Below are 25408 nucleotides of genomic sequence, written 5' to 3'. Positions count from 1 at the left end.
TGGGTCCAAATACCCAATCTGCCACTTACTAACTGTGATTTTGAGAGTTAACCTAAATGCCCTGTACCTTGGGCTTTTCTTATTTATAAAACTACCATTATCTACAACTATTAACTACCATTAGAGATAATAGTAGTACTTACCTTATGTGGCTTTCTGAGGATTAGTCAATATGTGCACTTCATATAGTGCCTAGCCAATTATAAGCACTCTTTAAGTAGTAGTAATTATTAGCTATTTATTGAGCATTTTCTAAACAATGTATATGTATGATGTCATTTAACCCTCACTAAAATAGGTCCTATTATTCCAATTTTAGTGATTAAAGAAGTGTGGTTTAAACAGCTTAGGTGAGACCAACATTCACACTTGTTAATCTGCTTCTAGTGTTAGCAATAAAATGTGTACAGTACAATATTTAAGGATGGTTAAGATGATGCATTCCTTGGCTTTAACCATAGCAGCTTGCTATTTCACATTCTAATTGATGGTAATATATATAACAAGGTATAGTTATTGGAGGACTCTAGTTTCAACATATAAACGACAAAAATATTTTCATTTCCCATAATAAAAGTAACAAACCCCTATAAAATTTTGCTAACAAGGTACAACAATCTAAATTAACAATGATGAAACAAACAAGCTGCCATTTATATCTAACAAGCATGATAGCAGCATGTGACAAGCACAACCATCTACCTTTGATATATAGCAACTGAGAGTTCATCCAGTGGGAGTGCCGCCACCTCGATGCAGCCATGCACAGACGCTTCATGAGGCTGCCTGACTTCTGGCTGAGTGCCAATTTCATTTTCCCTGAAATGCCAGTCCTGGCAAATTTCAACTTTTAAATGCTAAAATTTAATATTCTTTAATGATTCATTTGAAAGTAGAAGCATGTGAGAGGAAGGGAGGGAGAAAAAGAAAGCCTATAGAATCTGACATCATCCATCAATAAGAAGTAAAGATAAGATGTTATCTGAAAGCTTTTTAAACCTTTCCTTCCAAAGTCTAGGGTGCAACCCTGACTAAGTTTATCTAATCTTCTCATCAGTGCTCAAAAACTCAATAAGGTCATATACTCCAAAAGGGGGAATCCCATCTGGCTCTCTTAAGATTCCTGCCACCTCCACTTCACCAACCAATTAACAGCTCATAATTAGGTCCAGAGTAGAAATTTCTTTTGCCACTGGCCCTTGTGAAATGAAATTATCAGTTAAGAAAGAAAAAAATCATGTCACACTTTCCCACTTTCAGTCAGATAAAATGTATAGCAGATATCTGGACAGTTAACATGAGTTTCCAATACTACAAAATCTTACTTTTGAGCCAGCTTGTGACACAGGAAACAAAGACATCAGTTCATTTCAATGTTCACATGGCGTTTTACTATAACTTTAAGAACATCACTTCAATTCATTTTTATTTATATCCTCACCCTAAGCTTTGCTGGCCTGATTCCCCTCTCAGGACCTCTGATTTTCATAAATCTGTCTTTTGTTGTTGTTGTTAACACAAATTCCCTCCCCATGTAATAGGTATATTCTTCTCATTTATGTTTATACCAAATAGCAATTTCTAGCCCACTTTTTGGTGACTTTGAAATATCACACCTACCACCTTTTCTCATTACTTTATTTTATATATTATGCCCTAGCAAATTGGGTGAAGATTCTAAGACCAAAATTTCTATCTTCCTCTAAATTTATTCTTTCCTGTAAGTCCCAAGACACATTCTGCATCTCTATTCTTCTCTCTAAGTCATACTTATTATCATCCAAATCAATTATTTCCATGAATGCTTCTTCCTTCCCATCTGTACTAGTTTCCTAGGGCTGTCGTAACAAAGTTCCACAAACTTGGTGGCTTAAAATTACAAAACTGTATTCTCTCACTGTTCTGAAAGCCAGAAGTACAAAATCAAGATATCAGCAAGCTTGTTTCCTTCTTCAGGCTCTGAGGGACAATCTGTTCCACGCCTCTCTTCTGGCTTCTGGTGTTTGCTGGTAATCCTTGGTGTTCCTCGGCATATATTACCATTGAAAGCAATGGCAAAAAATGCAGTTACTTTTGTACCAAACTAATAGAGGCATCACCCCAATTTTTGCCTCCATCTTCATATAGTGCTCTCCCTGTGTGTCTCTGTTTTTACATGGCCTTCTTATAAAGACACCAGTTATTGGACTTACAGCTTCATTAACTCAGTATAATCTCTTCTTAACTAATTACATCTGTGAAGACCCTATTTCCAAATAAAGTCACATTCACAGGTTCCAGGGTTAGGACTACAACATATTATCTTGGAGAACGCAATTCCTCCTACAATACCATCCATGTTTATTTCATATCCATGCATGATTGGTCAGCTAGACTTCAGGGGGAAAGTGTATTCTTCATCTTCAGTGATGCAGCCAGCCCAAGAAGCCATCACCATCTCCTCCTTTGCTCAGGATGTCAGATCCTATTGTTCAACCCCATCGATGCAGCCAGCCTTTCTCCTCCCAGACCTGTATCTCCATTCCAAGATCAAAGTATCTGTCAGAAAAATAAAAATAAAAACACGTGTGTGCTCTCAACTTCTCTAGCCTTCTGGATCCCTTTCCCTGATGGTGCTGCTTTTCCACACACAATTAGGAGGAACTGCTGATAAAGTGCAACAGGCTCTTAGCTGCACCCAAATATACCTATCATGAAGGCAGCCATGTTTCATTTGGCCAGCTTGGGTGGCAAGAATGAAGACTCTTCGTGGATGATCTATCTAATGCTGTCCGTGGGGTATTGAAGTCCCCCACTATTACCGTGTGGCTCTTTTTTTTAAGATCTGGTAGTAATTGCTTTATAAATCCAGGTGCTCCAATATTGGTGCATATATATTCAGGATGGTTAAACATTGTTGAATTGAACCCTTTATCATTATGAAATTTCCTTCTTTTTTTTCTTCTTTAGTGTTATTGGTTTAAAGTCTGTTTTGTCTGATACAAGAACAGCAACCTCTGCTCTTTTTTGATTTTTGCTTGCATAATACACCTTTCTCTATCCCTTGACTTTGAGCCTATGGCTGTCATTACATGTGAGCTGGGTCTCTTAAAGATAGCAGATGGTTGAGTCATGGTTTTCATCCAATTTTTCACTCTATGTCTTTTAAGTAGAGCATTTAGGCTACTTACACTCAAAGTTAATATTGATATGTGAAGTTTTGTTCCTGCCATGGTGTTGTTAGCTAGTTGTTGTGTAGTCTTGATTGCATAGTTGCTTTATGAGGTCTGTGGGTAATGCACTTACATGTATTTTTGTGGTGGCAAGTATCATTTTTTTGTTTTTATGTTTAGAACTCCCTTAAACATCTCTTGTAAAGCCAGTCTGGTGGTGACAAATTCCCTTAGAGATTGCTTGTCTGGGAAAGACTATAATTTCTCTTTTGTTTATGAAGTTTGGTTTGGCAGAATATGAAATTATTGGTTGGAATTCCTTTTCTTTTAAAATGCTAAAAACAGGCCCCTAATCTCTTCTGGCTTAGAAGGTGTCTGCTAAGAAGTCCACTGTTAGTCTGATGGAATTTCTTTTATAGGTAATATGGCCTTTTCCTGTAGCTGTCCTAAAGATTTTCTTTGGTGTTGACTTTGGAAAGTCTGATGAGTACAAGCCTTTGCAATGATCACCTTGTATAGTATCTTTCAGGAGTTCTCTGGATTTCCTGTATCTGCATGTCAACCCATCTAGTGAGATTGGAAACACTTTTCTGGATTATACCTTCAAATATGTTTTCCAAGATGCATACTTTCTCTTCTCTCTAAAGAGAGCCAATGAATCATAAGTTTGGTCACTTTGCATAATTCCATATTTCTCAGAGGCTTTGTTTATTTTTCTGAATTCTTTTTTCTTTATTTTTGCCTGACTAGGTTGATTCAAAAGACCAGTCTTCAGGATCTGAAATTCGTTCTTCCACTTTGTCTAGTCTGTTATCAAGGCTTCCAATTACATTTTGAAATTTCTGTACTGAATTTTGCAAAGGAATGAAGACTCTTATCAGACAGAACTCTGTATAAATAAATTCTGGCTCTGCATTACCAGAATTGTATGACCTTAAAGAAGATACCTGATCTCTTTTTGCCTCAAATTTTATATCTGTAAAATACATTTACTGACAGTACTAATCATGAAATTATGAAAGTTTAAACTCATTATATAAAATATATAACTTGATGTCTTTTGTAGGCTGGATTGTGCCTCTCCATCAAATTCATATGTTGATGTCTTAGCCCCAATACCTCAGAATGTGACTGTATTTACAGACAACCTTTAAAGAAGTAGCTAAGTTAAAACATTGCTGTCAGACTGTGCTCTAATCCAATCTGATTGGCATCCTTACAAAAAGAAACTCGGACACACAGAAAGAAACCAGGGATGTGCTTACACAGAGGGCAGACTATGTGAGGACACAGTGAGACTCAAGTAGCCATCTGTAAGCCAAGGAGAGGAGCCTCAGGAAAAATCAAACCTGACAACACCTTTGCTTGGTTTTGTCATCTCTAGAGCTTTGAGCAAATGAATTTCGGTTATTTAAACCACCTCCTCTGTGGTCTTTTGTTATGGCAGCACTAGCAAACTAATACAGGTTCCAACACCTAATGAATGTTTGATTACTGTTAGCAATTGTTGTTATCATGGCAATGATGACTAAAGCTTCCTCTAAACCTGTGACGTTCAGGAAGGCAGCAAATGCTCACATGTGTGTACTGAGTACTCAAAACATGGTTAGGCCAAACTGTGATGTACTTTAAGTGTAAAATGAACATAGGATTTCAAAGATTTGCTACAAAAATATAAATATTTCCACTAATAACTTTTTTAGTATTGATTCCTGTTAAATGATGATATTTTAGATATATTGAGTTAAATCAAATATATGATTAAAGTGAACTCCACATGTTTCTTCTTCCTTTTTTAATGGGGCTAATAGTAAATTTAAAATTGCCTGTGTGGCTGGAATCATATGCTCTAAAGACTTCAATGGGAAGTGACCACCACAGCTCTAAGCTTGCCTTCTAAGGCCAACAGCTATGTTCTTTCCACTGCCAAGTCCTGGAAAATCTCCTTCTAGTACCAAAGTGTAGTGAAAGAAGCAGAAGGTTTAGAGTCCAACACAGCAGAAGGTTTGAAAGCCTACTTCACCCCTTACTTGACCTGTGACCTGGAACTTCTCTGAGCCTGCTGGCTTCTCCCCTGCAAAATGGGAATAATCAAGACTAGCTCAAAGGCAATACACATACAAAGTGCTTACCGTTGTCCTTAGCACACAGAAAGTACGTGCTACAGACTGAATATTTGTGTCCCCAAAATCATACATTGAATTTTTCACCCCAATCTGATGGTATTTGGAGGTGGGGCATTTGGGAGGTGATTAAGTCATGAGGCAAGGCCTTTGTGGATGAGCTCAGTGCCCTTACAAAAAGCCCTGGAGAGCTCCCTTGTCCTTTCTGTCACATGAGGTTATACAAAATGGTACCATCTGTGAACCAGGAGGTGGGCTTTCTTCAGACTCCAAATCTGCTGGTGCTTTAGCTTGGTCTTCCCAGTCCCCACAGCTGTGAGAAATAAATTTCTGTTGTTTATAAGCCATGCAGACCATGGCATTTTTGTTATAGCAGCCTGAATGGACTAAGACAGTGAACAATAAAGGTTGACTTTTACTCTTAACTTTGTGAGACATGAAGGGTCTCTTCATCTTCTAGGGAAATGTGACAGGTGAAGGTTTCCAATGGTGAGATTGAGTGGAAAGCTCATGCTGAGGCTACCCTATTATCAGAGAAGAGCATCCAAAAATTTAAAGAGTCACATTTTCCTCTGCTGCAAACAGAAATCTCAAGCTTATCTGAAATGTCCTCTGCCTCCTTCAGCTCATCTTGGCCTTTCTCACCTCCATCCCTAGGCTCAAATGGTTCTGGATTTCTGAGCTATACTTCCTTCTCCTTCTATCAAAATCCAAGCATCTTTCAAATCATGGGTAAAATTTTACCTCCTTCATGAATACTTTCATTAGGAATTATCTGACATATCCCAGAGAGTTGAATATAGAGTCTGAATCCCCTTCAGTTTGCTTTCTCTATGTTATTGGGCACAGAGCCTGACAGATAAAATCTCTGTGGAATAAAGCAAAGTGAACAAAAAGTTGCAGCCTGGACTAGAGAAGAGGGAATGCCAAGACATTATCTACTCAGGGAATAGCTTTATATTTGAAATTTTCACAAAATGCAAAATAGAAAATCCCTATGACTTAAATTTCAAATCCAATTGTGCTCATGAGGATTGAATTCTACAAACTCTTTGAAAAAGCATCCATCACTCAGGCACCATGAGTAAACATCTTCCTCCTCCAAGATCCCAGATCCTCAGACCTTCCTAAATGAGAAAGACATGAATTGGTTCTAGGGAGGAATCAGTGTGGGCCACACCCACAGTAGTCTCTGAGGAACTGGAGATCCAAAGCTAAAATGACTTCAAATAGAAATTTGAATAAAAAAGAAAAAACCTCTAAGTATTGACAGAAACAAGTTGCAAAAGACTAAAACTCAGCATGTACTGCCCACAAACACACACTGAGACAACCCAACCATTACACAGGTGGACAAAGTACATCACGGATGAGAGCTCAATCACATAACCACATGGCCTGTATTCAAAACTTAGGCCCATTGTTTACCAACTGTGCAACTTTGGGCAGGACACTTAACCTTTCTGGGCCTCAGTTTTTCCTTATCCAAAAATAGAGTCATATAAGTTAACATTAATTAAACTATTACTATATGCTAGATACTGCCAAATTCTACACAGCATACAATAGGATTAAATGGGTTAATATACATAAATCTCTTGATTCAGGATCAGGCTGCTATGGTCTGAATGTTTTTGTCCACTCAAATTTCATATGTTAAAATTTTAAACCCCAAGGTTATGGTATTAAGTGGTGGGGCCTTTGTAAGGTGATTAGATCATGAGAACAGAGCCCTCATTAGTGGAGTTGGTGTCCATGTCCTTATGAAAAAAAGATACCTGAGAGAGACCCCTCACTCCTTCCACCATGTGGAGACACAGCAAGAAAGGACTATGAACCAGGGAGCAAGCCTTTACCAGACATCAAGTCTGCCAGCACCTTCACCTTGGACTTCCCAGACTCCTGAACGGTGACAGATTTCTCTTCTTTACAAAGCTATCCAACTTGTAGTATTTTGTTATAACAGCTCAAATTCACAAAGAAGATTGGAACCAAGAATTGGGGGCACTGCTATAACAAAGATCTAAAAATATGGAAGCAGATTTGGAATGGAATCACAGGTAGAAGTTAGAGAAGTTTTGAGGTATAGTCTAAAAAACAGCCTACATTGCCAGGTGGACTGTTAAGGGTGAACCTTGTGAGGGTCAGGATGGAAAGAAGAAAGCTGTTTAAAGAGCCTCAACCTTCTAAGGAAATATTTAAGTGGTCATGAACAGAATGTTTGTAGAAATATGGATGGTAAAGGCCAGCCTGGTGAGGTTTGAGATAGAAATAAGGAACATATTATTGGAAACCCGAGAAAAGGTTATCCTTGCTACAAAGTGGCATAGAACTTGGCTGAATTGCTGTGTCTTAGTGTTTTGTGAAAGGCAGAATTTGCACACAAAGAATAGAATATTTGACTGAGGAAATATCTAAGCAAAGTGTTAAAGGTATGGCTTGGCTCCTCTTAAATGTTTATAGTCAAATATAAGAAGAGAAAAATGATTTAAAGACAGAATTTTTAATCAAAAGGGAAACAGCATTTAAAGGTTAGGATATTTCACAGCCTACCCATATTAAAAGTATGAGAAAGTATATTCCGGAATAGGGTGTGGCCAAGCAACCTTTTGATAAGAAGATTAGTATGGATTATCCAGGACCTATTGGCCAAGACAAGGGAAAAATAACCCCAAGAGCATTTCAAAGATCATCAAGGCTGCCTTTACCTTCTCAGGCCCAGAGTTCAGAGCCTGCAGGACAGAACAATTTTAAAGGAAAAGCCTCAGACACCTGTGGGCCCTCAGCACTGGCTGCCTGGCACTATCTTAGGCTCTACTCTCTACTTTCCAGTGGCAATTCCTGGGTGGCAATTCTCAGCCACCCAGGTGTGGCTCCAGTGAGGCCAGGTGTGTGACGACTGCCATGGTTACTACTTGAGACCATCATTACAGCAGTTATTACTGTTACTGCTTGAGACTATCATTACAACTGAATGAAGGGACAAACATAGAAATGATAACAAAAAACAAAAGTAAGTATTTTAAGAAAAGGTTAGCATGGGGAAGAAGAAGAGAGAAGAAGAGAAGAGGAAAAGGGCTCCCTGCTTCTAGAGAGCAAAAGCAGCCACCCGAGCTTCCACAGCCCTCCTTATTTATTGGGTAGAATGAGGAGGGAGGAGGAGGTAATGACGGGTCAGCTGCTTAATTGATCACAGGTTCATATTGTTACTAACAGGCTTAAATTATGCCTAATTACAAGAAACACTTGCACCTGGGTCATGACTGCCCTCAGCAGTCCTTCCGGGTGGCATGCGCAGTTTGTCAATTTGCCAAAATGCTGCATTTATGAGAAACAGTTTGCTGCTTACTCATATAGCCTCCAGTGGTATACTGAGTTGATCACGACCCTCACTCTTTCAGTCTCCAACAAGGTGTGGTACAGGACACTGTGGCTGCCCCTCTGGAAGACACAAATGATAAATTTTGGCAGCATCCACAGGGTACCATATCTGCCGGTAACAAAGTGCATGAACCATGGGTGTATGGCTGCCTCCACCCAGATTTAGGAAGATGGAGCTGCCCAGATCCTCAGACTCATGACTCAGGCTGAGAGTTGCCATGGGGTGCAACCACCACAGAGAGCCCCCACTATAGCAATGCTCAATAGAGCCATGGGATCAGGGTCACCATCCCAGTAACACTAGAGGACAGAGCCTGGAGTCAAAGAAAATCATTCTCAAGCCTTGAGATTTTAGACTAGCCCAGGACCTATCACTCGTTTTTTCTTTTCTGTTTCTCTCTTTTGGAATGTTAATGTCTTACTGTGCCTGTTCCACCATTGCAGTTTGGAAGCATATAACTTGTTTGGCTTCATAGTCTCACAGCTAGAAGGGAATTTGCCTCAGAATGAATCATATCTTGAGTCTCACCCACATCTGATATCTAAATATCATATTTAGATGAGACATTGGACTTAGACTTTAAAGTCATTGCTGGCACAAATTAAGATTTTTGAAGCTATTGGAATGGAATAGATGTATTTTGCATGTAGGAAAGACATGAATTTTGGGGGAAGCCAAAATAGAATGCTATGGACTGAATGTTGATGTCTCCCCAGCATTCATAAGTTGAAATCCTAGCCTCCCAAGTAATGGTATTTGAAGATGGAGCCTTTGTGAGGTGATTAGGTGATAGGTTTAAAGCCCTTATGAGTGGGATTAGTGCCCTTATGAAAGAGGCCCCAGAGAGACCTCTCACTCCTTCTATCATGTGAGGGCATGGTGAGAAGGTGTCATCTGTCAACCAGAGAACAGGCCCTCACCAGACACTGAATCTACCAGCACCTTGATCTTGGATTTCTCAGCCTCCAGAACTGTGAGAAATAAATTTCTATTGTTTAAAAGCCACCCAGTCTATAATATTTTGTTATAGCAAGCAGAATTAAGACACTGGCACAGGGTAAATACGTATAACAATAAGTAGTAGTAATTGTGGTGGTGGTGGTTGGCTTTGTTTTGAAGAAAGAAACTATCCCTATCGGTTATGGTCAGGTGAATGAACAGGTTCTTTATTTATGAAAAAGCTCAAGCACTAGCTGTATGGCTCTGGCTACACTTATGAAGCATCTCGGCCTTTGTTTCTCTGATGTTTCCCAAACACTCAACATGCATAGCAATCAGTTTTACAAGGTTGTTGGGAGACCCAGGTGGGATATTGGAGGTGAAAAGCTGTGGAACTTACCGTTTGTGGACCTTATTCTTGCTTCTGCCTCCACCACTGGGTAATTTTCTGCCCCATTCCCACAGTAAATGGCATGACTTAATGTTTAAAAGAAAAAAAAAAAAAACTCCCAGATTTCCCATGGGCAAATACATGGTAGTGAGTCATTACTCCTTGTCATGTCATCCCAGAGTCTGAGCCATGTAGTCTTCAAATTCAGGCAATAGCAATAAGCCACCTCCTAGAAAGGTCAGCAGAGAAGTAAATGGACCAAATGCATATAGCCAACCCATCTGCACCTCCAGTCACTCTCACACCATTCTGGCTGCTAGAAGGGCATCCAGTTAGAAGGTAGTTGCAATGCCAATGAGCAATATGGTGGTTTTCACCAAATAATGGTGGTGCAGGGGTGGGGTGAGTGGAAAGAGGAATATGGATCTTAGAGATACACAAGAAATGAACACTTCCAGCCCTGCTTATCTGTCACCTCCCACGGAAGTCTTTCTTGGCCACTCTGTCTAAAATGCCAACTGCTCCCCATTGCTTTCCAGCTCTTTATAAAATGGAATAATAACTTTATTACTCCTTGAAAGAATAAGATGTTGATAAGGATTAAACATGTAATACAGGTAAAGGTTTAAAACAGTGCGTGGTTTATACTATTTAATAAATGTTAGCTTTTATCATTATTATTACCGTTACTATTTTTATCTAATTACTATTTCATTCTAGCATGTATGATATTCTAAAAGTATTATCTTGGTTATCTATTTATTTACATAATTGCTATCTGACTTGCCCACTAGATCTTAACCTCTATAAGGAGGTGTCTATGTTACATCCCTACTAAATATTTAACAAATAGCAGTTGGTTGGATGAACGATTTAATGAGTGAATGAACAGACAACTATCACACTCAGCAGACTCATTTTGTCCCATATCCCAAGAACCTATTTGTAGGAGACACTTTCTTATCTGAATTTTAGGCATGAAGAAATAGTGACACTGAAAACATTGAGTGACTTATTCACACAGGATGAGGATGAGCAGGAGATGAACCTTTATCAAATTCTGGCTCTACATCAAGCACGGTGAGAGACCCATTGATTTATCCAGGCTTCTGGTCATTCCACAAAAACATATTAAGTTTCCTCTCTGGGCCATGCATTGGGTCCCTAGCCCCATCCAAAAAGAGGAGCTTTAATCCTGGATTACATCCCACTTTGGTAATCTCAATAGGAAAGCAGGTCTCAGGGCAGACCTCATGGTGAGGAGGAAGCAGGGGCACCCCCTCCCCAGAAGCACAGGCCCTGAAGCGTCGTTGGGTCCTTTCTCCCTTTGACATCTAATTTCCTGATAGATGACTGGCATAGCCAGAATTCAATTGTCCCAGGACCAGCACATGTGGGTCCAGTTTTGTCAGCCTGCAAGGACATTGTGCAGCTTTGTTTGTTCCAGTGTGGGGGTGGGGAGGTGTTGATAAGCATCATCACAATCAGGATCTGCCATCCATGACTTACCATTCATTTCCTAATCAGTCATCACATTTTGTTCACGCTTAATGCTGACCTATTGAATTTAATGCCACATTCCGCAGCAAAAAGCCACTGCTGTATTTACTGGGGGAAATCAGCCAGCTCTTGCCCTTGTTGCTGTAGCATGCACAGGAAACTTAGATTTTCAGGATATTCCCCCCACCCCTTGTTATCTAGGAGTTCTCATTTTGTTCAAAGATTGTTCCCTCTGTCTTCCCTCTTTCCCTCCATGGTGCCAAGACAACCTGAATTACATTAAAGCCCAGGCGGTTCGATATTCAGGCTACCCTCCTGCTCGCTTCCTTCCCCCATTCCCATAAACACACACGCACACACACATCTGTGTGCACACACGCGTGCACACACACAAATGGGATGTGAGCCAACAGAACACTGTGTGACCTTGGGCCGGTCACATCTTTCTAAGCTTCTATTTCATCAGCTGTAAAATGAGGAGGGCAGACTCAGTTATCCCTTTCTTTTCTAGTATTGCATGATTCTAATTTTCCCATGATTCTCAAATGATGGAATTAGAATTATAAAATGTCTGAAACGGAAGATATGCTGAAAACTAATCCACTATTATATCCCCATATTTCAATTATTTCTTATTTTTTGAGACAGCATCTCACTCTATCTCCCAGGCTGGAGTGCAGTGTCACAATCTTGGCTCGCTGAAGCCTAAACCTCCTGGGCTCAAACAATCCTCTCACCTCAGTCTCCCAAGTGCCTGGGACTACTTGTGCTCACCACTACACCAGGCTAATTTTGTTTATTGTTTTGTACAGAGAAGGTCTCACTTTGTTGCCCAGGCTGGTCCTGAACTCTTGGGTTCAAGTGATCCACCCACCTTGGCCTCCAAAGGGCCGGGCCTACAGGTGTGAACTGCTGCACCCAGCCCCCCAACTTTCAATTATTTTAGTGACACTTTTATCCTTTTTGCCACATCTCCACACTACTATCATTCGCTCAACTGTTTTTTTCTTTAAATTGACCTTTTTACTTAAATACATATATTTAAAAGACATCCCTTATCATTACCACAAATAGAAAACCGTAATCATTTGCTATAAATGTAATCATAATTAAAGGAAAATAAGGCAATCTAAGAAAATTTTGGCTGGGCCCCACTGCCTGTCCAAGGACCCCAGCCTGCTGCTTGTCCCTCTCTGTGGAAATGGCAGCACAGTATATGTTTAAAGGCACTAAGGTCATGCTGGCATCAAGGAGACTCTTTTGGCCCTAATCAGAATTAAAAAGAGCCACATTCTCTCCCAAGGGATGTCCATCTTATTTAATACAGAGGCTAGGTGCCACCCAAGATTGCCCTCAAGAACTTCACTTTGGGTAAAATGTTCTCACCACTGGTATTTAGGTTAATGTTGTCATTAGTTCATCGAATGCTCCAAATTGCCAATATCTGCATCTTCTTCACCATTACCTTCACCTGCGACCATCGCCAGGCAGCTCCTATGAGGAAACAGATAGGCTCAGAAATACACACACACACAAGCACATGCTCCAAAACAATTTCTTAAACAGCACAATGCTTCCCTGGCACTTCCCCAAGTCCACAGCTCTAGGAATCACTGACCTCAGGCAGGTCTATGTCACTACTTTTTCTAAAGAAATCACTGCCCATGTACAACAAAGAGCAGCTTCCATTGAGCATTTGGGGAGCTCTTGAAGCAACTTCCTTTTTTCCTTTTCTCTCTTCATAGACGCAACATGGAGTAGGGAGCAGGTGGTACACCCTTGTGAGAAAACAGGTACAGAGACGGGGGGCGGACAGGGACGAGAGAGAGAGAGAGAGAGACTGCCTTCTGTTTATTTTGTGTGGTATAGGAAGAAAATATTTAAATGTCTCTACTTTAGATACAGTCTGGCTTCCAATTCCAATTCTATCATTTTCCAGCAACACAAATTTGGGCAAGTTGCTCAGCCCCCCTGAGCTTTAATCTCCTCCTTAGCAAAATGGCTCTAGTGACACACCCTTCCTTGCGTTCTGAGGGTGTAAGGCAGGTATAGTACCAGGCACCGAGATAAACATTCATCCAACACTCAGTCCCTTCTTTTACCTTTTTTTTTTTTCCACTGTGGCACCATTCATGAAGGTCCAAAATTAATCCCCTTTCTATTTGTGTGTTTGTTTGTTTTGCCTTCTAAATCCTGAGTCTCATCTGCAAAATGGAAAAAAGATTGTGAATTTCCATAATGTAAGTTTTGTTTTCTGTGACTCGATTATGGCGAGTGATGTATGAAGGCTGAGTGGAGTGACAAGGAGAGGCACAGAGAAGAGGGAAGATAAACTTTACACCAGCAAACCCAACAATCAACTCCTTTTGAATAATCATTAGCAGCCTGCTGGAAGCTCCAAGTCTCCCAAAGATTTTGGATATGAGAGAGTAACAACATGAATCTAGAAAATGTGGTGCATTCCGTGCATAGATTTGAATTAGAGAATTCTTGGTCAGTTTTGCATATGAAGTTGGGGAGAAGGCGCGGGAGGCACAAAGAAAAACAGAGAAACACCTCCCCCTGCTGCCTGGATGGTGAATAGCAGCAGAGATATAAACAAACAAAAAAAAAATTCCATGATCACACAAAAACCTTCACCCTATTCCAAGTGTTTGCCAAGGATTCGCTATGTGCAGGTAGCTGAATTTTATGGAACGCATTTTCCTATCCTAAGTTACCTTCAAAGGTCATAAAAAATGATCTTAGGACACTATTACAATGATGATGCTTTCCACTGGGCAGGTTGTTATTTGTTTCTTTAACAGGAAATATATTAGCATAACTTTTAAATTAAAATGATATAAAAGTTATAAATTGAAAAGTCTTGTTTCTGACTGCCTTACGTATACCTAGCTACTTTTATTAGTTTTTCATATAAATATAAGTAAATGTGACTAGGTAGTCTTTTTTTCCTTCTTACACAACAATTAGCTATGTGATACTCTTCTGGACATTGTTTTTGTCACTTAACAACATAACTTGGTGATCCTTCCAAGGCAGAAAAGCTCTCCCAGATATGTTTCAGGGCAGAGTAAGCTTCCTTGTTCTTCCTTCCCTGAGCATGTTATATGTGGAAAGAACACATCCCCTCTTGGGGAAATCAGATAAGTTGTTTAAATTATTGCAAATGTGAATGATTTTAATGTAGAAATAACCTTTTTTGGTCCGCATTAATCACAAATACTGTTCACAACACTTCGCAATAAACTTGTCTCCTGCCCATATTTTTTTTCTGGCATTCCTTGTTATAGGACTCTCTCGCCTTGGTATCCACTGTGTTCAAGAGCAGAACAGAGCTTTGAACTTTATTGTCTAATGCTCAGAATTAAAAGTGCTTAATGCAACCAAGATTTCTATTTAAAAACCCAGGGTAAAGGAAAAAGCCTTTTGCTTCAGCTGAAATATTCTTGTAAAGGGCAAAATGGAAAATACAAACACCACTGCCGTTTGCTGGTTGCATGTCACAGCCATTGGCACCTCCTGGAAATGGCAAGCCCGCGAGTTCCTGATGGAAGCCAGGTTAGTCTTACTGCATTTGAGAGAGCTAGAAAAGTGTCTTCCAGCGTGATTGAGCCAGCAAGATTGTGAAGGTCAAAGAAAAAACCAATTATCCATAGCAAACACTGACCATACAATTAAATTACACCAGTCAGGAAAGCATCTGATCTTCTGCAACAGACTTCCTCCAGCAAATTTACCCTTGAATCAATCTGGGCCATTCATTGGCATCCAGCTGATCAGTTTCCTTCTGCTGCCCCGCATCCTGCAACATGTCTGTAGCAGATGCATCACTGCCCACCTACATCCCCTTGGCCCACCCCAGAGGTCACCTGCAGCTGCAGTGGTCAACTCCCAAGCACGAAGACATCTCAGCATCAAGATCCTGCTTCTCTCTGCCCAAGGGCTTTTTCTGGCCACAGAAGTATCCCCTGCACAGTCCACATATGCAGGGCAGGACAGAAGTTCCAGGGAGCTACCATCCCCAAGAGCAAGCCTCAAGCAATGAGTCGGGGAATAAACAACCAGCTCCCTTGCTTGCCCCTTGCTGGGGCAATCCCAAAGTGTGTGGTGCCCATACTCTCAGAGAGACACCAGTGCGACTGAGCCCCAGATGGGACCTACTCATTAACATACTGCTTATTGGCTTTTCTCTCGTCCCTACTCTCTTATCATTTTTCTGGGATTGACTCCTGTGACAGCCTTGCTCCAGTCAAGAGACAGAAACCACACAGTAATGTAACACAGAGTCATTAACTACTATGAAGAGTATGGACATAAGGAAACTACAAAGCACCCTAGAGCTGAGAGGGTGAACTTAGGAAAAGATGAACTTGAGAGGGATTCTGACCTCTTGGGAAACGGTGAGGTTCAGCCCACGAGACAGCAGAGAAGTTAGCTGCTTTGGCCAGCCTGGAGCTGGCCTGGAATTGCTGGGAACCACCAGAATGCAGCCAGCCTCCGGAGTGCACGCAGGTGGAGCCAGTCAGCAACTGATGGTGAGGGTTGGAGCCCGGGAGCTGGCGGGGGCTGCTGGAGGCTGCAGAAGCAGCGGCTCCTCAACGCGTGACCCTGCCAGCTAAGTGCAGCTGCACACAGGCCGAGCAGAAGCTTGTAAAGGGAGGCTGAGTTCCGGACCCAAGAGCAGCAAACAGGGAAAGGGAAGGTAATCCGGGTACCGATAAGAGCAGGAGCCCTTCGGAGCGCTCATTCTGTGCTGGGGGGCTCTGCTTTCCATGTCAAGAGGGCTGCACAAAAATTATCACCAAGCCGGGGCTGCAGAGTCACAGAAGGACCAGTTCCACCCGCTGTCCTTGCTCACCCACACTACTGAGCCGCTGTCCCCGCACAAACGGCAAGAACCCTCCTTCAGCTGTGGTGTCCTCCAGCGCCCTCTACTGAGGAAGCCTAGCATCGCGCGCACTTAAAGAAGACAGGCTCAAGGCAGGCCTTTGTTAGTCCCAGAATACACATTAATAAAGGGTCCATTCAGAGCTCACAGGCATAAAAAAAATTTTTTTTAAAAGATAAATACACCTCCCAAAGTCCCACTTGCACTCAAACCCTGGTCTCAGGATCTGCTTTTGAAAGAACCCAAATCACAACAGTGTCAGACAGAGAGCTGATTTTTGTTGACAAAAAGAGTCAGACTCTAAAATATTTAAAGAAATTTATTCTGAGCCAAATACGAGTCACCAATGGCCCGTGACATAGCCTTCAGGAGATCCTAAGAACATGACCCCAAGGTGGTTGGGGCTTCGCCTAGATTTATACATTTTAGGGAGACATGAGACTTCAATCAAATACATTTAAGATGCATATTCAGTCCGGAAATGTATCTTAAGGGAAACTGGGGGGTCTGCTTCCAGTTGTGGGTAGATTTAAAATTTGTCTGATTTGACAATTGGTTGAAAGAGTTATTATCAATAGAAAGAAATGTCTAGGTTACAATAAGAAGTTGTGGAGACCAAGGTTTTATCATGCAGATGAAGCCTCCAGGTAGCAGGCTTCAGAGAGAATAGAATGTAAATGTTTCTTATCAGACTTAAGGTCTGTGTTGATGTTAAATGCTGGTCACTTTTCCTGAATTCCTAAAGAGAGGAGGGTATAATGAGACAGGTCTGACACCTCTTCCTGTCATGGCCTGAACCAGTTTTTCAGGTTAACTTTGGAGTGCCCTGGCCAAGAAGGGGTCCATTCAGTTGCTTGGAGGGGCTCTAGAATTTTATTTTTTGTTTATATTTTAATCTTGGCTCTGTATGACCTCAAGAAAGGGTCTTATCAGCTTAGAGTGCCTGCTTTCTCATCTGTAAGATGGAGGTGATCCTTAACAGTCCACCTCACAGGGACTATTCTTGAGAGAATGCAACAAAATAGACCACCTGCAATGCACTTGGTACAAAATAAGTGGTCAAAATACGTGCTTGATATCACCTCCCTTCTGCCTTTTCAAACCAAATCAAAGCCCCAAAGGTTCTTCTTCCTTTCTTTAAGTAAGAGTCAAGGTACGAGAATGCTCCGAGCTACCCTGCTTAAGACATTTTTCCCTTCAGTGTGGCCCCGAACATCTTGGAGGAAAATGGGGAGATTAGAAGGAGGCCTTGTCCTGGAAAGGAATGATTTGAAGTATTGGAAACAAATGATAAACAAGTGTTTCTCTACAGAGAAAAAAGTTCAAGTAGAGAAGTTCTCCAGGATATGACAATTTCTGTTGGCATTTAAATGAATGAGCTTTAAAGCAGGGAATAAGCGGTGTGATAATTGCTACCATTAATTAAGAGTTCACTATGTGCCAGGAATTCAAAGTCATAACCTCTCTTAGTCCTCATAACAATTCTTTAAGGTAAATGCTATTTTTAATCTCATTTATGCAAATGATGAAACAGAGGCTTGAAAAGATGGAGCAGTTTTCCCAAGGTCAGAGCCAGGATTTGATCCCAAGCCTACCTGACTCTAATCCTTGGCTTCACTTGCTGTGATGGATACAACTGGGATTGAGCCTAAGGAGTCAGAAGTCTGTGGTCCTGGTCCAGGCTTTATGTTTGAATCCCTATGTTTTCCAGCAAGTAATTCTTCCCTCCCCAAAGGGATGATTCTTTCATCTGTAAAATGAGAGAGCTGAGTTAGAATCAGGGTTTCTGCAGAGGTGGCACCACACCCAAGGATATTTTGGAAAACTGTGAGGATAGTTGGTGCTATGATGAGAGGGCACTCAATAGATTTCATGGTTGAGGACCAGGGTGAGTAGATGCCCTACATATCCCACAAGATATTTGTGTAATTGAAAAAGTTATGTGAACCTAGAACCTTGCTCCATTTTACATCTAAAAACAAAACATTATTATACCATTTAACATCCAGTGAATTTTCCAGGGTCAATTGAAGAAAGATTGTACTTTATTTTATGATAAATTTTACCAGGAGTTGGTCACTATTTGGTAAATCATATCACCAACAACAGTGCAAAACATGATATGCATTAGCAGATCATCCCCTCTCACTTTGCATTTGTACTGATTATGGATACAGTCACAAATGTCTGTGTATTTCATGGGGCCTTTGAGTGTAGTATTCCCCAGTTATTTGTATATTGAAACACTCATTACCTTATTATAAATTATTTTCTTTATAGTTTTCCTTTGTAGAATGGTTAGGATACAATATTAACAATAAAACACATGTGTAAACAGGTTGTATTATCTGTGAACTTCACTTCAAGACATTTAAGGAGGTATTATAAGATACTTGTTTCAAAAGAGGAATTCTGGATGCAGGGAGAGAGGTTCTGACTTCTCTATTCACTGAAACAATAGCCCTAATACAAAGCCAAGAACCAGGATGCCCAAGATACAGACATATTAATTTACTCAAAAATGACTTATTAGCACTGACTTTGAGCCAGGTATGGCTGTGGATTCTGGGGACATAGCAGAGAATAAGAGGACCTGAGTCTCTGACCTTGTGAAGCATTCCCTGTAAAAAGCAAATGTCTATGTCTTAGTCTCTTGCTGGTGTTATGACAAAATACCATAGATTTGTTAATTTATAACAATAGAAATGTATTGCTCATAGCTCTGGAGGCTGAGAGATCCAAGATAAAGCACCAGCAGATTTGGTGTCTGGTGAGGGCCCGTTCCTTATAGATGGCACCTTCTATGTGTCCTCACACAGCGGAGTGGGCAAAAGGACTCCCTCAAATCAATTTACTAAGGGCATTAATCCCATTTGTGAGGGCTCCACCCTTATCTTAGAACATCACTACCTTACAAAGGCCCCACCTCTTAATACTATCACACTGATGATTATGTTTCAATACATGAATTTCAGTGGGACACCATCATTTAGATCACAGCAGCTCATATCTACTAAAGTTTAATATTCACCTAAATTATGGCAATTTCACTACTAGGTATATACTGAAGAGAAATACAGTCACATGCCCACCCAAAGACATTATGAGCAAGTTCATAGAAGCTTTTTTCATAATAATCAAAAACTGCACAACCCAAATGTCACTCAAGAGGAGAACAGATAAATCATGGTATATTCATAAAATGGAGTACTACAAAGTAAATTAAAAAAAAGAAAAAGACTACTAACATGACAACATGGGTGAATCTCATAGACATTATGTTGAACAAAGAAACCAGACACAAAAGTGAAAATACTATACAATTCCACTTGTATGAAATTGAAGAAGAGTCAAAATTAATTGATGGTGGTAAGTATCAGAATAGTAGCACACCTCCTGGAGACACTTTTGACCAGGAAGGTACCCAAGAGAAGCTTCTGGAATGGTAGGAAGTTCTATGTCATGGTCTGAGTGATGATTACACAAGTATATACAACTAATTAAATATTCATCAAGCTAGACCAGGTGTAGTGGCTCACGCCTGTAATCCCAGCACTTTGGGAGGCCAAGGTGGGTAGATCATCTGAGGTTAGGAGTTCAAGACCAGCCTGGCCGACATAGTGAAATTCCATTTCTACTAACAATACAAAAAAATTAGCTGGGTGTGGTGGTGCCGGCCTGTGGTCTCAGCTACTCGGGAGGTGGAGGCAGGAGAATTGCTTGAACCCAGGAGGCAGAGATTGCAGTGAGCCAAGATCATGCCATTGCACTCGAGCCTGGGCAACAAGAGCAAAACTCCATCTCAAAAAAAAAAAGTTCATCAAGCTGAGCACTTAAGACTAATGCACTTGGACACACCTTAAAGTACCTACATTTTACCTCAGTATTTTCTTTTTTAAGACTCTATTTGAACACCCAAGTTTAAATAGTCACAAACAAAAGGCTTCTGGAATCAGGCATCTGGGGTCCAAATCTCAGATTCTTCGTACCACTTCTTACTTTGTAAGATCTTGAGAAAATGACTTACCTTGTCTACAATTCCATTTTCTTTCATACAGCGTGAGAATAATGGGAAGCAGATCACTATGCACTGGTTGCCAACTTGTCTGGGTGCAGTGAGACAGAACACATTCGCACACAGGGTTACATGAAGCAGATTACTTACAGATAGGCAGCAAGGATAACAGAAGACTTGGATTCATTGTAAGCTCGTCCCCAAGGCTCAGAAAAGCTTCCTAAGGCAGATGATGCTCCGTCTGCCTGTGCCCTACTTGCACTGCAGCTAAGGAACCAGGGAAAGCAGCCCACCCTCGGTTGTATTCCCTATGGTCACATGACATGATGGGCTAAAGCACTGAAGGACACCCTGTTTCTTTCTCTTTTTTCATATACTTTTAAGTTCTAGGGTACATGTACAGAACATGCAGGTTTGTTACATAGGTATACACGTGCCATGGTGATCTGCTGTACCCATCAACCCATCATTTACATTAGGTATTTCTCCTAATGCTATCCCTCCCCTAGTCCCCCAGCCCCTACAGGTCCCGGTGTGTGATGTTCTCCTCCCTGTGTCCATGTGTTCTCATTGTTCAACTCCAACTCCCACTTATGAGTGAGAAGATGCGGAGGACACCCTTTTTCTTTAGGAGGACGGGACAGGACTGGAACAGAACTCAGGCTGTTCCAGCCATCTCCCCCTTTATCTCAGATGCTACACTCATGGCACATTCTATAGTTACTCTTGAGAATTACAAGTGGAAAAGGAGTAAAAACTGGTTCGTTCCAAGGCCACCTGGAGCACTGTCCTGCAAAGAGTAATTCATTCCTCTCCAGTTTGCCGAGTGCATTCAAGACATAACACATGTAAGAGTGTCTACCACTCTCCTTATGTTCAATAGCTATTCACTTCTTCTACACAAATTTTACACTCCATTAGCTCTGACTTCCCAAAACAGAGCTGTGTCAGTGATGGCAAATTTGTGACATTTGTGTTCCTCAATGCCCCCTCCTGAGCCTTGAAAGATATGGCTAATCCACTACAACACTCTTCCCTGCTGACCCTTAAAATCCAGCTCAACACAGTACTCCCTGAGGCTTCACCACTTCATGGGAGCTGGGCATAAAAGAAAACTTATTTGCCATCCTGGCCTATGTCATATTCATCTTTGCTTTGGCTGTAGTATCTAGTACTAGCACTTGTCAGGCTTGTGAGAAATGAAAAAAGAGCCGATATTTATTTCACATCTAAACAACACACTGAAGCTGGAGTTTTTTTATACGTTGCCTCTTAAATCCACACACAAAAAATTCTGTGGGGGGAAAAAAAGCATAATTCTTGTTAAGAAATTTAAAAAAAAATCAAGCTTATTTAAATAAGAAAGGCCTGTCCACAGATGACAGATGGTTAAGCCAAGTTTAAATCCAGGTTTGTCTGCCCCAGATGCCCAAGGTCTGTCCACCATGGCATGCCACACTTCATCAACTGTGGACACAGAGTGCAAGTCCAACATTAGAAAGTAGGTATGTTCTCTCTTCCTTGGCACTGCCTATGGAGGTGGCAGCCATGTCCTCCTCAGCATCATGGCCGCCTTCATACCCCTTGTGAAGCCCAGAATAGTCAAAAAGAGAACCAAGAAGTTCATTGGGCACCAGTCAGACTGATATATTAAAATTAAGCGTGACTGGCGGAAATCCAGCGGTATTGACAACAGGGTCCATAGAAGGTTCAAGCTCCAGATCTTGATGCCCAACAGTGGTTATGGGAGCAATAAAAAAACAAAGCATATGCTGCCCAGTGGCTTCCAGAAGTTTCTGGTTCACAACGTCAAGGAGCTGAAAGTACTGTTGATGTGCAACAAATCTTACTGTGCTGAGATTGATCACAATGTTTCCTCCAAGAACTGCAAAGCCATCATGGAAAGGGCCACCTGGCTGGCCATCAGAGTCGCCAACCCCAATGCCCGGCTGTGCAGTGAAGAAAATGAGTAGGCAGCTCATGGGCCTGCTTTGTGTTTACATAAAACTGTAAAAAATAAATAAATAACAGAAAAAAGAAAGTAGATATGCAATATCTACTGTCTTCCCTCAACAATAAAATCATCCAGAATTCAGAACGAGAGAAATAGATGTGCTATCCTATTAGAAGTGAGTTAAAAAGAGGATATAGGAAATTATTTCATGCCAAAAAATAAATAAAACTAAGTGAGTTCTGATGGTTAAAAAAGAGCAAGATAGAATCAACAGCCTGCAAGACTAACAATTCACTGGCGGCTAATTCTGCAGATTTGCTTCTTCAAACACAAGCACATTAGGTATTCTGCTAATGGAGCCAAAAGCGCCTTCTCTAATCCCAGGTGAAGTGCAGATAGCCGCTCTCTGCCAAGCCTTGTTTTTCTTGCTTTCATTTTGGTTTGCTTCCTGTGGGTTTCATGTACCTCATCAGAAACTGAAGGTAGGAAAACAGAGCTGTCCCCTGACCAAAGTAAAGCTCTCCTAGGGAGGGCCAAGGGGACTCACAGAGCGCAGACCTCGTGCATGTCAAGGCCACTGTTTTGAATCTGAAAGTACACATTGTAATGCCGTCTCCGTTGAGGAGGACATGACCACAGAGAGGAAACAAGAGAAAAGATGGGGAGGAGGAGAAACAGCCAGGAGGGCCTGTGGAGGTCGCTTTGCCCATTTTCCCAAATGTTAATCATGTTGGCCATAATCCTATACCACCTGCGCTATTACTTACTTATTCTCTTTCTTCAAGTAAGCTCACTTATTCAATTACATGTAGCTTCATCTTAATCAGTATCAATGAAATCACACATTTGATGTGATAGTTATATTTTTTTCCTAATACACTTTAAAATAAACGTAACTATGAAAACTTAAAATGTTCATCCATGCATCATATATAAGCTTGTATCTCCCTAGTGGGACCTGCACCACACACTGATAAAGACTGATAGTTCATCGGATTCTAGGCTTGTTTTTTAGCAGTGGAAATACTTCGGGGTTTTAATGGATCCCAATCTGTCCAATAGATAACTGCTCTGAAGAAAGCTGCCCAGGGCGGCTTGGAAATCTGGCCTTTTAGCATCTACATTGCTGCCCACCTTGCTCAATACCCCAGAGGTCACTTGGCTCAAGGCTCAGTAAGCAGCATTTGAGGCCAGGCACAGTGGATCACACCTGTAATCCCTGCACTTTGGGAGGCCAAGGTGGGCAGATCAGCTGAGGTCAGGAGTTCGAGACCAGCCTGGACAACATGGTGAAACCCTGTCCCTACTAAAAATACAAAAAATTAGAAGGGTGTGGTGGTGTGTGCCTGTAGTCCCAGCTACTCGGGAGGCTGAGGCAGGAGAATCACTTGAACCCAGGAGGCAGAAGTTGCAGTGAGCTGAGATTGCACCACTGTACTCCAGCCTGGGCGAATGAGCAAGACTCTGTCTCAAAAAAAAAAAAAAAAAAAAGTTTGAAACTCTGTTCCAGCTCCAGCTCGTTTTACAGAAAAGTAAATTAAAGCATGAAGAAGAGAAATGATGACAAGAGGTTGCACAGAAAGTTACTGTAGAAACAGATGTGGAAGCCAGAGCCCTTAATGCACATCTAGAGATCGTGGCACTACCCTGTTCCCTGGAAAATCTTCAACATGGGCCACAAAGATGGCATATAGCCTTCCTCCACCTCTCTCCCTCCACACATGGTGGTTTGAAGAAACACTGGAGCTGAGAGGGGAGGAAATCTGTGGCTAGGTAGAAAGACATCGAGGTAGAATTTGGACAATTAATTGCTAGGGTGCTACTTGGGCTGAAAGTTGTTTGGACTGAGAATAGAAGACCAATGCATGGGAGCCTCAAGGTGACAGACACAACCCAAATGCACCACGTCATGTGGGCACGTTTGTTTCCCCAGTTTTCCTCAACTGACTGAAGCATCTAGAAATGCACCCAAATGCCCAAATCCTACCTGAGAAGCTTTGAAGAATAATTTGAGACAAATTCTACACCTTGACTCCTTCCTCATCTGCAGCTCCTCCTTCACCCTACCCCTATCCAGCCACGCCCTTCCAGCATCCCTTTGTGGGTCTTTACTTATAGGGACGTCCAGCATCTCCATGTAGAGCAAGTTTGCCATTGCAGCATCTTCAGGTCTCCTCCCCATCCATCATGTTGATCCACACAACACAGGCGGTGCAGCCCATTCTGCTGGTGATGACGTCTTCCTCCTTCAAAGGCTGGAGAGGGGGTCATAAATAATAACACTTTAATAGTTTTTCTCATCCACTGCAGCCTAGCTCAATATAAGAAATCATTTTCCAACAGCCAGAACTTCCCTCAGAAAGCTGAGCTGACTACTACACACAATGATATGCTTCCATCACTAGGGGATTGCTTGAAGGGGCACCAATGGACGATTCTGGCCTTATATGAGGAATTGCACTGAATGACCACTAATACCCCCTTCCAACCCTGTGTTCTCTGATTCTACAAGGGTTTTGTGGCCTTTGGGTCACAGTGAGGGGGATTATGAAACATACAGCAATTTGGGGGAGTATTTTTGATTGAGAAGCATCTTTGACTCTAGAGCAGGAATCAGGAAACTTTTTTCATAAAGAGCCAGAGAGTACAAATAAGTTCTTATCGCAATTATTCAATTCTGTCACTGTAGCATGAAAGCAGCCATAGACAATATGTAAACAAGTAAGAGCTGTAATGTTCCAAGAAAACTTTATTTATAACACAGGTGGCAGTTGAGTCTGAAATCATTTCAAAATAAAAAGTTAGTAAATGCTGACAGCAGGCGAGATTTGACCTGCTGGCTGAGGTCAACCAACTCTTGCTCCAGAGAAAACCTATCTACCTGGATAGCTCCCCTCTTCCTTCCTGCTTCACCCAGTCAATCATTGAGCCTAGTCAGTACCACCTCCTGAATATTATGTGACCACCCATGAGAGAGATAAACCAGTCCCCTTAGGTAATCAAACTCACATCATCCATGAGCGAGGATCCCAAACTGACCTCCCCTTTTAGGGACATGCAT

General features: G+C 41.4%; 1 long non-coding RNA gene and 1 pseudogene across 3 annotated transcripts; one reads left to right on the top strand and one right to left on the bottom strand.

Annotated features, from left to right (window-relative positions):
• Positions 1-1392: 1392 nt before the first annotated feature.
• LOC117085155 lies at positions 1393-20813 on the bottom strand. Of its 3 annotated transcripts, XR_004437822.1 has the most exons (5): positions 20406-20813; positions 17974-18128; positions 13590-13691; positions 12874-12981; positions 6288-6402 (listed from the first exon to the last, which is right to left on the bottom strand). It is a non-coding gene; the product is annotated as an uncharacterized LOC117085155 (long non-coding RNA). The 3 variants fall into 3 exon arrangements; XR_004437823.1 differs by lacking the exons at positions 6288-6402; positions 20406-20813 and adding an exon at positions 1393-2538 and having other exon boundaries at positions 17974-19932; XR_004437821.1 differs by lacking the exon at positions 20406-20813 and having other exon boundaries at positions 17974-19932.
• Positions 20814-21958: 1145 nt separating this feature from the next.
• LOC117086295 lies at positions 21959-22392 on the top strand (annotated as a pseudogene).
• The last annotated feature ends 3016 nt before the right edge of the window (positions 22393-25408 follow it).

Source organism: Trachypithecus francoisi, unplaced genomic scaffold, assembly GCF_009764315.1.
Source record: "Trachypithecus francoisi isolate TF-2019V2 unplaced genomic scaffold, Tfra_2.0 Lachesis_group1, whole genome shotgun sequence".
Lineage (NCBI taxonomy): Eukaryota > Metazoa > Chordata > Mammalia > Primates > Cercopithecidae > Trachypithecus > Trachypithecus francoisi.
Note: the sequence above shows the minus strand (reverse complement) of the source record. Positions and strands in the feature narration are given on the sequence as shown.